Genomic DNA, 16,563 nt, shown 5'->3' on the forward strand with positions numbered 1-16,563 from the left:
TAGCAAATCCAGATATTCTGTTTGCACACTCTATACATAAATGGTGAAATAATGAAAGGTAATACGATCTTCTTCCTCAAGCTTAAACTTCTCACCACCTCCACTCCTGTCCCGTAGCTCAAAGATTTAGAGTAAGATTGGATCGATTCCAACATTTTGGTACCAGTGTATTCCTTTTTTCTTGTCTTTTTTTTTTGTTTTGTTTTTTATTGCAGAAGAAAAACAGAATCTCTAAGAACAGATGGTCACACTGATATGAAGTGGAGAGTGAAAGGGAGAAGACCTTCACCCATCAGCTGTGAATTAAAACAGAGATGCTTATTCTGGTTTAGGCTAGTTGGTCCTGGTTTGGTGCTCACCAGCATACCATGATTAGCAACTGTTTTTATTATGAAGACAAGACTTGTTGATACAAACTTAAAAAGGCACTTTAAAAACATTTTAAATGGATCACATGAAAGACCTCAATTCTAACCACAACCATATCAAACAAAAACTAGGTCCTACAGCTGCTAAAAATACTTTGTAAGACCAATCAGAACCCAGCTCATTTTGCCAGTGTATATACAAAATGTAATAAAAATGAGCCATAACCAGAGGAAGATATTTAATAGCATTCTAAATAAATGATCATTAACAAAGTGGTAATTGTAACTTTTCATACCATTTTCTTTCTCTCAAAACAGCGTAACAAGAAATTGTGCCTTACATCAGTCACCAAAGCGCTGTAAATACTGGTCACAGACACAGAGATTTACTTTAAAGGTGCACCGTGTTTTTTTTTACGGCATCTAGCGGTGAGGTTGCGAATTGCAACCAACAGCTCAGCCCCCCGCTCACCCCTCCCATTAGAAAAGCTACGATGGCCGACGAAGGTAAAGATGTCGTCGGTAAAGACAGCAGATAGCAATGAGATTTCTTTACAAAGGTAAATCGAGGAATTATATTTTCTTAATGATTCAATAAATCAATGTTATTGCGAATGTTAATGTACTCGTTCATCATTGTGTCAGTGTTTTGTTCGCAAAAACGACAAAGTGACAAAATCTGCCTTGTTGAGCAGTTTGTCCATTTAGGGCTACTGTACAAACATGGTGGCGACTTGATGTAAGGGAACCCGCGGTGTACGTAGATAGAAATAGCTCAATCTAAGGTAATAAAAACATAACAATATATATATATATATATATATATATATATATATATATATATATATATATATATATATATATATATATATATATATATTGCATTTCTGTAAATAGATTGTTGTTAAAATGTAAAATTTACACATAGCACCTTTAAATTGAACCAAGCTGATTAATCACTAAAACCTCCCAAATATCAAGTTTTAAGCCCCATTGAAGTCTTATTTTCATCTAACAATGTGGTTATAAGTATGTGAGTTGTTTGTTTACTTTTTGAATTCGTATTTCCATTAACACCATTATATCGTTCATTCAGACTGGTTCGCGAACGTGGAACTTGCACAAATGAGAGGTGGTATTCATTGCACGAACCAATCACACCCGAGCATAACTAGTCATATCCAGTCATATCACAATAGAAGCACTGCATCCTCTCACGTGACTTTGCCCCATTCTTTCTTATTACCCTACACTAATCCCACGGCATGCTAAGGGGTCTCTGTTGTAAGTCAATTGGAAGAAGGAACGCAAGGCTGCGGTGTAACTTTACCAGCGATTGTCGCTGTCGGACAGTGTTACTTAGTGAAAACAAATGAGTTTTATACTTTTAATTTCATATTTAGTAATATTTGCTATACTAATATATATATATATATATATATATATATATATATATATATATAGTGAGAGAGAGAGAGAGAGAGAGACCTATATTAAAATCCAAACTATTCAAATAGCTTAGAAGCCAACAAGTAATTAATATCCATAACAGAATTTATATTATCCTGCAGGGGAACTGTTAAAGGCATAATTGACAGCATTTAGTCATCCGACTACAACATGATTTTACATAAAAATCAGTCTCCTACTAGAACTACAGATGAATCAGGGACAAATATCAAGCAAATAATTAAAGTAACTAGAAGCACATGGAACACTGGGAAATGAAACCAAAGCAGTTTAAAACCAAAACTATTTTAAGTTCCGCTGGAGCCTAAAATGAGTAGATTAATTGGCAAAGCATGTCATTACAATTGGAAATACCAGGACAAGACAAATCACGACCAAGCAGACTAAGCTATCAAAAAACTATTTGTGGTCAAGCACAAAACTTTTTTTTTTCTCCACTACAAAAATGAAAAGATATTTTGTTTTAGTAGATCACTACTATATCCAAACTGTATTTTACTTAATTATTTCATACTTTTTGTACTTTGTAAGCATCTTGAGTGGCTTGGCTATTCAGGTAATACAGGCATACCAATAAAGCTTTGTTGACTCTACTTGGATAGGGACACAGAGAAAGGCAGAGAGTGGAAAGAAATTGAGGGAAGGAAAACTGAATCTACCCAGATTTCTCCCTCCCTCTCTCTCCTTCCCGCTGACCTGCATAGCAGTGCTGGCAGCCCCTCTTGCACCAGGCCCAACATTCCAGCCTCAACAGGAGCTGCTGAGGTGAGGACTCCTCATTTCCTCACTAGCTCTCTCTCTCGCTCTCTTTTTCCCCCCCCTCCTCACCGTCCTCTGTGTGGTGCTGCAATTGCCAGCAATTACATTGGCCTCAGACGTCTGCTTAGACTTAAAGAGCAGTGCATCGCCTGCCAAGGACTCGATTACAGAGGATTCAATTACCATGCGTAGCCTGACTTAGCCTAACATAGCATTGCTTAGCTTATAAATGTGTTTAATAGCATTAGCGTGAAGTGCGTGTGCTATGCTAGCAATTCTTGTCTTCCAGACACTTGGGTCATAGGACGCATTTTCAAAAAAGTACGGCATAGTTCAGGATTGAATGCTAGCCGAACGGAACAACCGCATCACAGGTGGGGAGGAATTACGGAGCTGACTGGCAATGAATGACTTGCTCAGATGCGGTTTCCCAAATTCCTGACGAAAATGCAGAGAACAGATCCAGGTCTAGCTTTCCAATGATGATCTGTAGTAGCATTTATCAAACCAACTGCAAACCACCCTAACCTCACAGCAGAGATGAAAGCTCATGCCAGTGTCTTATGAAGACATTTTTCTGTTCCTTTTTAGGAGCCTTGGGAAGGTACTCCTTTTATTCTTACTGCAGGGTGGCTAGACACTTTTAACATTTCAGAAACCCCTCAGAAACTTTTACGAGCTAGAATGTCATTTTAATCACCTTCCCATTTGGAGTTAGACTGCCTGATAGAGAAGAAACTTCGGTTGGGTCACTCCCCTAAAAAAATGATTCTTAAAAGCCTTCTTTCTCACATTACTGCCTTTCTAAAACGAGTAAACATTCAGACATCAAATTGTTTTGCACATTTTCACGTCTCTGAACAAGAGCTTAGAATTAATAGTATGCTACTTACTGTACCCAGACAGCAACTATATTTTCGTGTGAAGTTTAAAGCTGTTTGTCCAACTGAGGTAAGGAAAAATGCAGAAAATATGAGGGGCAGAGACATGAAAGGATCTATTTTGGACTTGGGCCTGACTGTTGGCCCTTAGCTGGCCCAGCACTGGCCCCACCCTCCAACAATTAACTATATACAACTTTATTGCTGTGGGATTCTGATGTTGCCAAAGCTTTGGATAGACACGCTGTAACTTAGGGAATGGGAAGACGTGGGTAGGAAAGAAAGAGAAGCACATAATCAGCTGCAAGACAAAGGTGACTTCCTGACGTGGATGGAGAGGTAGGGGTACACATAATGAAGGAAGAGAGGGTGAGAACAGTGGAATCGCAGACCCTAGTTTGTCCTTGCTGCTGAAACCTGTAATGGCCTGTGACAGCGTTTCCTCAGCGGCCCCCAAAGGCAAATGGTTTATTCATCAGCGGCACTCCAGAGGGTGAACACTGCGTGCTTTGCTCACACAGAGAGGTGATGCATAAATTTCACCCTGCATTCCTCACTCCTCACTTTTGAGTGGACCGATAGTTGATCTGTTTGTCTTTCTGAAGGTCTATTTCACAGGGAACCTGCACGTAAGCCCTAACTGCAAGAACATTGCGAAATTCTAATAAAGTTAATCCTGACCACAATTATACGTAGCTATAATAATGAATCAATAAATAGAATAATACAAATTGTCAACCAGTCTGCTGAGATCCATATGTCTTTGTAATGTTTACAATGTTTTTTGCTGATTTGTACGTTTATGTTGTTTAAGGCAGCCCTTTAACCTTACGACCCCATCCCGACCTCTCCTCCTTTGCTTAGGATAACATCTTCAACATGCTCACTCTTCTTTATATCTTTCTTTTCATTGTTTCAGCACTAAAGATAAAGAGACAGAAAGGGAGTGTAAGGATACCCCTGCCTGATTATAAACATTGGCTCTTAGTATGTCACACATAAAAACAAACTTGAGTTTGTGTTGTCAAGAAACATGATACTTTCTAATTTAATCAAAAAGCAACCTTTATAGAACAGGACACAACATAAGTCCTAGCAGTAAATATCTTGAGGTTTTTTTTGTGGGGGGGGGGGGGGGGGTAATAGAGAATTATTTTTCCCAATTTGTGTTTTCACACTGCCAATAGATGCATTTAACCAGCTGTAGGTAGGAGTAGATTTGATTGGGTCATTATGGGCAGATGGTCTGAACTAGGTGGAGAAGAGAATTTACGAAACCTTCTCTTTATAGCCACTGGAGTCAAGGGCTTGAACAGATTAGTGTAGTGTCCAGCTATAAAAACAGGCATAAAAAGGAGAAAGTATGAATAATGTACTGTGTAACAAGATTACAACCTGGTGTGCAGATATGTTTGTTGTAAAAAGGGTCTCTTGACTCCCACCTGAGGCCCTACAAAAAACTGCATTTAAAGTAAATGTTACTACCGGCCTTTCAAATAAGTAGGTTTTATCATCGTGGCTGTAATAATCAATTGGTCACAGTGTTTATTTTGATTATTCTTCTGTGCTTTGTTCATTGTTTTCTGCGAAGTTAAAAAAAATCTGTTTAAAAAAAGTATTTAGATTGGAGAAGCAACCAAACTTGGTACAACAAACTGCACTAGTAAACTATCTAGCAAATTTATACAAAGTCATTTAAAATTTACAGTAAACGTATTACAGGGAGAATTCTCTGGTAGAAAATTCCTTTGTTCCAGTACACATTTCATGGATGGCACCTTGTGAGGTTCGAACTTACCACCTTTCAGTTACCAGCCCAGACCCCTGGGCATACCGCAAAACGAAAGAGTTGAGTGATGTTTGAGATTATACACTATTTGTAGCCTGCATAACATGAAAACTATGAATTAGTTAGTCACACTCTATCTATGCTCAATCTAGCTCCAGGTCTTGCTTTGGTTTGGCTGCTTCCCTTGAACCGCAGTCTACAGTGGTCTAATGGACAGAGGACACTTGTTGCAGCCGGGCATCAGGTTCATACTCACTGTACCCAAAATGAGTTAAAGCTGCCCACGCAGGAGGGGGGCACAGACAGAGGCTCACCTCTGGGCACCTATGCTTGCATATAAGAGTCCTCTTTATTTTTGAGAAAGGTAACCTCCCAGACTTGCCCTAAAGGGTGTTCTAATATGAGGAGGAAAAGTAACAAATGTCAATTAGTGGAACATTCCTTTAAAGTTGGATATATTTAGCAAGAAGTCATTTAGAAGGAGCTTTTACCTAAAACCACTTATTACAGGGTTTGTCCCCTTGTAGTGTCTTGATCAAGGGCATATGGTAATAGCTCATTGCTTGCAACTCAGCAGCCTTCTGCTGACCAGCCTTGAACATTAACCTGTATGCTAAACTAACCCATTGTATTGTGTCTATTCCAGGGATGTGCCAACTCTGGTCCTAAAGAGTTACTATGCTGTGGAATTCAGTTTTATGCCTCAAAAAAAAGAAAAGAAAAATCAAACCTAAGAATCTTCAGGATTACTTAAATTACAGGCATGTGTGTTTGATTAGGGATGGAACTAAACTCTGCAGGAAAGTAGCTCTTCTGGACCAAAGCTGCTCATCCCTGATCTAGCCAGTTGAATTGCGGTTGAGCTGATTAGAATCTTTGTGTTTTATTTTGATTGCGGTTGGCCTGTTTTGTTTGTGGCATTTCTGTACCTCTACAAATCTACACATTACAGAAAGGCATTTCTATCTTGGACTTTTCCACAAGAGAGTATTTTTACATGTATAATACTCCATGCTATTAGCATAATGGGGGGAAAATATTTGGTTAGGCCAAACAAGGAACTGAGAATGGTGAGAGCTTTAATAGGATCTGATCAATCCAGTCACTCGGTCAATAAACAGGACCATTTATGACTGACCCCAGAACAGCCCACCTGAATGAGGTCTCTGCCAGCAAACCTAGATCCTGCTGAGCGTAGACCAGCCTGTGAGAATGACTGCTGGGTCTGTCTGTGTTAAGTGGATCATCAATACCAGTTCTGTGCTACAGAGAGTGGATCAGTACCAGTTCTGTTCCAGAGGATCTCAGTTGGTCGTGCATGCTGTCTGTGGCGTGACTCACAGCTATGAAAGGTCCCATGCAGCCACTGTACAGAGCGTCATTCTTCTCTCTGTGATGTGGGGCTGACATCCAAGGGGTAGCCCAGGGAGGAAGCCAGGAGTGCTGGGTGAATATTTTCCTATCCCCCCCATCAGGAGCAGACGTATCAGGTGCTGTTTTGTGTAAATGTGTCTTAAGCTTAAAGAAACCTAAGCTGTGTTCATTGACAGGGAGTGAGGCAACTGTAGTAGAGGAAAAATATGGATCTATCTCAACACCCCCACTCTCGCTCTAACTCTCATTAGATAAGCAAAGTTCAGAAGGAGAAACATCCAGGCCCTCCCCGTTAATGCCCCTGGGTTTGTTTGTGTTCCCAGTTATTCAACCACTTTGCCATTTCCCCAGGAATCTTAAACACCCCTGACTCCCAGTTCCACCTGGACAAGGGCCTCTGCACAAATACTGTGTGCCCCACTTTCACCGTTTTGTCTCTTAAACTGTAGTCAGGCCCAGATGGTGCTCTGTAATTCCTGGAATATTACCTTAAATCCCCCTTCTACCCGGTTCCACTTCCATACCTAACCTACGACTTCCCCTTTTTAGTAACCCATCCACTCCAAAAGACCACCAGGTTTGGAGTGACTCAATTCAAGAGTCCACTTCATTTTTAGAAAAGGTAACCTCCCAGACTTGCCCCAGACATCTTGATGAACCTTTGTAGCCCCTTTAAGGCCCCTTGCAGTGACTGACACTGCACATCACCCACATGACAGGATTTTTATAACACGCACACCGAGGAGCCAAATGGTGCCTCAGAGGCCTCAGATCAGAGACACAGAGGAAAGTCAAGTATAGGGTCTCTCCTGAATCTCAAGGGCTTTCACAGGGAAATATTTGTGAATTGGAAAAAAATAAAGTCATCCTGGAGCAGCAAAGGAAGATGAATGGGGTCCTGTGCTGCACTGCCGGGTGTACTGAACCCCTCTGTTTTGACTTTTTTTCTCTCACTAGCCAAGTGGGTACACTAGGCCGCTTATGAGGAAAGGGGGCGGAAGGAGGAAGTGGCTGTGTAAGGTGATCTTGCAGCGCTGCACAGAGACTCTTTTCAACAGCAGTCTCTCACTCTATTGCAGTGACACATCAGGCAGTCCTAAGGCCACATAAACAGCAGCTCACACCAAGGACATCCAAGCATGCACTATCACCCCGCCGCCAGCCTCAAAGACTCAACGTATGAGAGAGAGGGCGAGCTGCTGTTTATGTGGCCTGTGTGTTTCTCAGTTTCCTATTGTCCTGTTCCTCAACACTGATAAATTCTATAGTGTATAGGGATGCTCATTTCGATTAATTTTCCCAACCGACAACCGCCGCTCGTTAATCGATTATTAACCGTTAACTGATAAGATTATAATATTGAATTGGCATTAAATAAAAAAAAAAAATTGACGCGTATCTGTGACCCTTTAAAAAAAATACAAACAATTTTTTTTTTTTTCATCAAAGGGTTTATTTTAACGTGCAAAGTGCAAACAGCAGCATACAGAACAGATCAACAACAGAATCTGGATTCAGTTTAAATTTCCACGCACCTGCAGCATTTCTGACAGTGAGAGAAAAATAGAATAAAATAATACAAATTAAATACAAAATAGGCCTACACTAAATATATATATTTTTAACTTAATTAACAAATTAAGTTGACAAAAAGAAAACACTGAATCCGTTTGAACGAAGCTTTCAAACCGGATTTTTTTCCCGTTAGATTAAGATTTTTCGTTAAATAAAAATAGCAGCCCTACCTCAAAACCTTGTCTAATTTTTATTTAAAAAAAGCAACATATCAACGTGATGTGGGGTCAGTCTGGAGCGCAACCTGTTGACAGTTAGACCCGCGGCAGAAAACACCCTCTACAATGGGACAGATGTTTCGGGAATACACAGGTAATGTCTCGCTAGAGTGGCCAGCTTCGGGAAGCGCCTTTCATTTGCTTTCCACCAGTCAAGAGGATTAATATCCAGAGAAGGAGGATCGTCTCTCATGTAGATGTCAACCTCTGCTTCTGGATAATCAGTGCGTTATCTCCTCAGATCGCCGTGCATCGGATCATCTACTTGATAAAATGGAGGGCAGAGTTTGTTGCCCTTCATCACTCGAAGCTTGTGGGTGTTTGCTTCATAAATGGTACTGCATCGTACTTGTGCTACTGCTGTATTTTAATACGGCGCCGCATAATTTACAGGTAACTTCGTCGCCCTTTCTGTTAAAATAATCCCACACAGTGCTCCTTTTCGCTCGCTTCATTTTGCTTCCCTTGCTCAGAAAAAAAATAAAAATCTGCAGGCATGTGTCACGGGTGTGGTTGAGTGAGTAAATAAATAAGCTATATAGTAGCCTAGGCTATTCTATTTTCTAAACCATGCAGCAAACTAAACAAAAATAACCTAAAAAAAAAACGTTTAAACCGTTTAACTGATAGTATTAATCGGTCAAAATATTTACTTTCGGTTAACGGTTAAACGGTCAATATGAGATCAGTTACGGTAATTTGCCCCTTAACTTGACCACAACTTTGTCTTTCAAAGCACAAAATCTAAGTTAAATACAAGGATATTGTTTTTAAAGTCTGTTTTACAAAATGGGAGTAGACTTGACTATGGAAAGTGTGGTATGACAGAGTTGTTTCAAGCTTGCTATTGTTTCCAGAAGCAGCCAACAGCATTCATCTGAGGTTCCTTGTTGTTATATTTCCTATCGCATATGTGCATAGCCACATTATTCAGTTCAGTAGCTCTCAAAGTTCAGAGACTATTAAAGTTTTCACCATTATAAGACACTCTTCAGATTGAAAAGCACTCATAAAGCTTCCAGTGATCGGTCATTCCTAACTGGAATAAACTGTATTAGGCGGCAATTTTTTTGTCATCTTCTTCCAATAAAGCATCACACACTGACTGGTATATTTTAAAAGGCTGAGTTGTAATTAGGTCATTTGGACATTTCCTTGGACTATTTAAAGGAGGCATGCTTTAGGAAAATGTGGGTACAAACTGACTCACCCGTTCATTGCCTGGAATTCCCTTCTAGTGTTGGCTAGCCGACTACTGTTTTTTGGCCTGCAGGCACAATTTAAATAGAATGTGACAAATAAATGGAATAATGACAAGTGGCTGAATGAGGGTCTCGTCACACTGACGCCCATTCTTTATTTTAAGGAGTCAGAGGCTGCTTCAGTGGCAGGCCTGGAATTTTATACACCACTTTAAGTGGACCTCCTTGCTTTCTCATCCGTCTTTCTCTCTTTCAGTTCTTTTTAGTACCTTATTATACCTTCCTAAATTCCTCTTCTTAACGGTCAATATTTTCAAGCATTCACCTTTAACTTCTTTTCTCACCCTAAATTTCAATTCCTACCAGTGCTATTTAACCTTTAACAGCAAGAGAAATTACATGTCAGCACACCACTGCTTTGACCCTGATTTTGTACTTTCTGTGTGGAAATGGCGACCTTGACTTGCCTGAAGCCACAAACACCCCTTGCAAGTCCCGTCAACTAAGGACCAACCTTACAGTGATAATTCTCACGTAATGGAAGAATCCATTTTGTAACATCTAGCACGGAGTGCCCAAACTTGGTCCTGAAGGGCCTACAGTATGTCCTGCAGAGTTTAGCTCCAACTTGCCTCAACACACCTGCCTGGAAGTTTCTAGCATGCCTAGCAAGAGCTTGATTAAGTGGTTCAGGTGTGTCTAATTAGGGTTGGAGCTAAACTCTGCAGGACCGAGTTTGAGCACCTCTGATCAAGAAAGTCTGGGAAATCAAAAGGCCCTGAAAGGTGCAATCCTTCATTTTATGGTAAACACATTAAGTAGCCAATCCACACAGAGAAGACATGTGGTTTAAAACATTTTTCCCCATTAGATCAGTATTTCCCAAACTTTCCCCACGCCGATCAGTTGCGCTCAAAACCCTACATCGACACAACAGAAATGTTTCTAAGAATTCAAATGATGTGAATATTTATTAGCATTATTAAGTTTTTTCACTTTAGTCACTTCAAAATTGGACTTTGGATAAAAAGCTGTTATTCAGGCAACTTTATAACACATCTATTTGGTTTTCTTGCCTTAAAAAGGAAACATTAATCATGATCCATTTTAATTGTTATTAACAAGACCAAATCATTCCATGTACCAACCTGAATAACACTTCAATAGAAACCCACTACTAAGCTAATTAAAATGTCTTTGCATTCTTGTTGCTTGTAAATAGTGCTTTCAAATATCATTCTGTAATTTGATATAGAAAGTCACCTTTCAGCAAAGTTATAGAGTAATTAGTTTAGTCAAGTCAGCAGAAGGCATAATACGGAAATATTATGTATAGGAGTATTAATAGAAACATTTTAAACCTCCTTCTACATCAGTTATTCATAATTTATCAATCATTAAGTTGATGATGCTGACTTAAGAGGAAATGTCTGACTTCCTGTTCGTCAATCATTTCAGGTACTGCAGGAAAGGCATCGAATCTTAATGCATTACACATTACATACACACAAAAAATTGGTATTCATGTGGAAAATACAGGTTTAAATGTGGCCTGTGACATATCCCAAACCCTTCCTCTACACTTCCCTAAAGGTACTGGTCCAATAAAGAGGGAAAAGCCCATATAAAAAGTCAGATTAAAAATAAATAAATAAATAAATAAAAATCCTTTAAAGTGATGTAATGTGACTGATTATAATCACAGTTTTGCTTAGGCAAAGGTAATTCCCCTTTTAGGTGCTGAGAGATTTGCCCTGCCACTCTCCCTCCATTTGGCTCTAACTGAACCTCAACGTCAGTTGAACATACAGCGTTTTAGTTGATACAGGCATTGAGCCGAAGAATAAGGGAGTTTAGCTCATGTGGTGCTGGGCTGTCCTCAGTCTTTGAGAACTGCTGAGAGGATATGAAAGAAAAGTGGAAGTAAACCACACTCGTTGCCAGACTTCTAGAACTCACTTATCTTTGGCTTGAGCCAAGCTTCTTGAATCATGTCCGCTGGCCAGTGCTTTACCTCAGTCTTTCTCTGTCTCTCTCTTTAAGCAAGACCTTAGGCTAAAAGCCAATCATCACAATAGATAAGTCTGATTTTAGCTTTATTTGAAAAAGGTTTTACCATAATAAATGATCAACTATTAAGAGAATTTCCTCTGAAAACAGAGGTCTATTAAGAAGTGCAGTTGAAGAGGTGGAGAATGTACACATTATATGAATTAAATAGTTGTAAAAGATTAATGAATAAATGTAACCTCATGCAGTGCCCAGATGGAAGTCTTTGTACAGTGCCTTCGCATAGTGACTGAAGTTATTATAACCAGTTCAGAGCTTTTGGGGACATTTTGTTCAATCATCAGCGATCGTGTGTCACTTTCTCCTTTTGTCCTCGAAGAAGTTCATTTTATGGATATTAAACTAAAGCTGATAGTGTGACAAAATCCTCCAGCCTGGAAAAGGAAAGACCAGTGGAGGCTGATATTTTTAAGGGCTTAATTAGTGCTAATAATGTTCAAGGTCAGCAGGTTCATAACGGGGCTAGGAGCCTGACCCTCTCCTCAAACTTTTTAATGTCCCATTATTTTAACCATCTATTGTTAATGCAAGACATTTTCTCACTTGCTCGCTACGCGACTCATGAGTAATGTTCCATATCCTTGTAGGCCTTTGGGAAATTGTGTCAAAAATGGGGAAAATCTCTGTTTAAACTGCCTGAAACAAAGATTCCATCATGTTTATGGAATGCTGTGGTTAGCAATATGGAAACAGACTGGGTCAGAAATTACATAGTAAAAATGGTCTGGTCTGGGGTGGAAAGGGAAAGTTTGAAAGGGGATAAAAGGGGAGCTTTCTGGTATTATGCTCTGGTCTACCCCCACAACACAGAAACACACGAATGCTTCCTACTTGTATCTAAAATTCTTCTCCACACTGCTCAGTACATTTCTGGAAAAGAGGTTATGGGGTAACCTTCTAGCGAAACTGTCAGAAATCTCATATAATCCTGAAATATAACCTTAAAAAAAACCTTCTGGTACTCATCAGCTATCGTGCATGGCAAAAGCTAAAAATAAATGGGTTTGCGAACTACTGCAGCTGTGTTTACTTTCCAAGCTGCTATTAAAGTGCTTTAATATCTGCATATCAAACACATCAATTCTACCAAATGAGAGTTATTTTTAAGTGTCATTAAGAATTATACTTGTTAATTTACATTAAATTGCTTGCAGGATACTGAAAAGTGCCGCCTCTCATTGTTGACTTTAGCCTGGGTCTGAAAACTCGAGCAAATTGCTTCAATAATGGATGTTTTCAAAAAAATATTTTGAAGAGAGCAGATTCTTTTGAAGGTCGGTCTGGCTAATAGTCCACTTTTCTGGCAGAGCACCAGGTGAGTGGGCATAAATGCTGGAAATCTTTAAGCCAGTTGTTGTGCTTTTGGCGTGAGCAGATTTAAAGCGATTTAGCTGCTACCTGTGAGATGAGAGGCAGTCCCATCATCCCATGAGGGTCTGTCGTAATCCTCCCAGCTTTTTAGATTCTCTTTCTGTTGTCTTTGTCTTTCCGCTTCTCTTCATGGAGATCTTTTACCACAGTGAGCATCTGGAAAAAGCCAACAGTGTCAGGGAGGCCACCCAAAACTCCTTATTGGCTTACAGGGAGATACAAGGAGCCTTTGTGTTTAAAGGTGCGGGATTCTAGAGGATGTGCCATCTTGAGCAGCTCTATCCCAGATGGACCCTTCTTTGTTTTTGGAGCTTTGTCTGGAAGCCTGCTCACCATTCCTAAAAATGACATCTGAACCCATGTAGTGCATCCAGTAAACGGCTAAGAGTTAATGGCTCTTTTTTTTGGTACCTTTAGCATTTTAAATTAGACATTGGTTCTATGTAGGCAGCCAACTGGTTTTTGGAACAAAGCCTACATGTGGAGGTATTAATGTAGAAATAAATTTGTAGCGTGCATTTGTGAAAGCATAAAAGATGGACAGTCATTGTAGGTTTCTATTCAGCTTCTTTGTATTTAGTGTAAGACTTTGGCTAATGCCAGTGTTTGCCTTCTTAGTGGAAAAGAAACAATAGCTTTGGTTTTTTCGGGACATTGTTCTCAATTGCTGGCTGGGAAATCAGGCGTGAATCGGGTACATTTATCGGATTTTAGTGTGATAGTTACACACAGGAGTAAAAGCAATACCATTAGTAACAAACAAATAATATCAGACCCCAAGAGTTCACACCTCAAGGTTATAAAGGCGATTTATAATTAATTTAACCCCAAGTAATGGAAAGGTAATTTCTTGGGTTCCACACGCCGTGATTAATAGAAGGATTGCCAAGGGAAAGAGACAGAATGGGACTAATGGAGGTTTAATTGGAGATAATATCTGACAGGATATTTTCTCAGAGGTGTTAAACTGTGTTTTAATTGTGATTCAGACCACATACAGTACATCCCATGTGGGGTGAGGGGGAGAAAAATACATCTCAGGAAATTAAGGTTTTCTCAATTTAACTGTCCTCTAAGCTTTCCTCTGAGGAAAACAGCAGTACAGTATACATTTCTGAGACACACCAAATAATTAACATTTGAGATTGTGTTCATGTGCCAAAAGATGTGACGTCCAAACAAACTTTTCCCTCCTCCCTGTGCTTTCTGTGGGTGCGCGTGTGGTACAAGCATATGGAGTTTTTGGTAGTGTGTGGGCAGGCTGATTTGACACCCGGGCTGCGGAACACACAAGCGTGCCTTAATTGACTTATAAAACTGCCTAAAATGTTGTTTTATGGAGCCATTCTCAGAGAACTCTCACGAGATTTGATATCAAGTCATACTTTGCAATTAAATGTGCACTCTTTATTTCCTGGCCAAGTTCTCATAAACTGTAATCTTTCAGGAGTAAAAAATAAACACATTGGCTTACCAGAGAGCTAAGGTTTTACCAAATATGCATTTTTAATAGCGTACGGATGGATAAGTGCATTAATTCATGGTCTGCATGTGGCGAGGACTGGCCATAGGAAGAGTAGAGATAGGGTGGGGAATTTAAGCTGACAGTTGTGAGGATATAAATGACCCAATGTTCTTTGTATGCTGACAGCTCTGGCTTTGGTGATACTTCTAGTAGGCTCCTGTGAGTCCTGCAACTGCGGTCTTTGTTGTCACAGTCAGCTTGTGTTCCCCTGTGTGGCCATTCCAGGGGGCTGGCCGGCCTGGGCAAACTCAGAGGGAGACATGATGTATGGCTCCCGGCCAGATCAAGCTTCGCCTCTGCAGGGTGCTCCCAGCAGTCGAGTGGAGTTGAGTCATCCTCCAGGCCGCAGGGAAACGAGCAGACACTCCAGCTTTGACTGTGACAGGAGCTGGAGGGGGGATGTGACTTTTCACAGCCAGATCCAAACCTAGGCAGGGCTCGGACTCCAGGCCGACCTGCTAAATGCCAGAGCCGGGTGGATGACAGGATAGAAGAGATAGCCTTTGAGGAGGATGACACCGAAAGCAGAGTTCTTGAAGAAAACATAGCCGTTCAGTGTAACAGATCTATCTGAGATTTTCAACTGTTGTGCTTTTTTTATATATAACATTGCAGGACATTAACTTGATGCATTTTTCATTTTCAGAATTTACACACTATTTGTAAAAGATGAATTCAGTTCCTCAGAGTCCTTAAGTGCATTCCTTCCAAAATAAGCATTGGGTTCATTTGTTACTGCTTGAAATATTAAGATGGACGTAAGTATTGATGTATGGAATAAGTATGATGATATTGAGCTATTAATCATCAGGTTTTCTGTACCCCAAGGTAAGAACAGTCCTAAAGCATGCAAAATAGTCACAGTTATAGTTGTCTATAATTTGTAGCTGTCGAAGTTCCACCCCTTCACTCTCTAAAATATTTTTAAATGGACTCATTATTTATGAAATAGCAGAGAGTGATATGCTTGGGCAAGAGCAACCATCTCTAAAGGTCCTTTCTCATTGGTGAAACCGTGGAGATAGAATAACTTACTATTATTTCCAGGCTTTTCTGCCAATAAGATACTAAGATCAGGGGCTCCTAGGAGTCAATGTATTTTTTTAACAGAGTGCTTTAGGGGGTTGTTCTTAGGCCAGGTATGTTGTGCCACACCCTTATTAGTCATGCTGTCATACTTTACCAGTGAAATATTCCCCGTACACTCAACATTATGAATTGCCTGTCTGTCAAATACGAGTCATAGCAGAGCACTCATACCTGACTGTTTTATCAAAAGACGAGCCCAGTGCTGTAGCCTGTGGCCATGTCAAACAACACAAGCGATTGCACTGCATATACAAAGCAAATTAAATCTGACAGGATAAAAACAGTGATTGTGGAAAAAAAATCTGTGAGGCCAAATGTAATGTATTGACTTGTAAGATGGAAGTAAACAGATGTAGAGACAGGTTAGTATTTGTCTTGTGCAAGTTGCAGTACAACTCATTTCTGAATTATATACAGCAGTTCACTTATTTTTGGGAGGTATGAATGAGATGAAAGGTTAGAGAGGTAGGACAAGCAGCTTGACTGACATTTCCCACTTTTATGCCACATGACGCAGATGTATTGTTAGTGCTCTTTTATTTCGATCCTCTACCATGCCATTACGGATGCTGGGTCATTGTGTGCCACAGCGAAGAATAAATCATGTGATCAGGTTGAGGGTTTTGCTCCAGAATTTGTTCCCTCTAGGAGAAAATAGGGGGGATTGGGGAGAGATGATCCAATAAAAGTAACCTGCAAAAAGAGTTGTATTTTCCACATCATTTCCATAGGTCACATCTGTACACATTTTCTCACAGTTTTTACTTATGTGGATGTGCAATTGAAAGGAGAGCCAAGTATTGACCTGTGATTGATTATTTCTTCATCCCAAAATGGCCTTAAAGCAAAAACCACTCATAGTCTTTCTAGAC

General features: G+C 39.9%; 1 protein-coding gene across 6 annotated transcripts in view; it reads left to right on the plus strand.

The window, feature by feature from the left end:
* LOC113067075 (uncharacterized) overlaps window positions 1-16,563 on the plus strand; it is a 254,208-nt gene that overhangs the window by 224,571 nt on the left and 13,074 nt on the right. The window lies entirely within an intron of this gene.

Source organism: Carassius auratus, chromosome 50 (assembly GCF_003368295.1).
Source record: "Carassius auratus strain Wakin chromosome 50, ASM336829v1, whole genome shotgun sequence".
In the NCBI taxonomy this organism is placed as follows: Eukaryota; Metazoa; Chordata; class Actinopteri; order Cypriniformes; family Cyprinidae; genus Carassius; species Carassius auratus.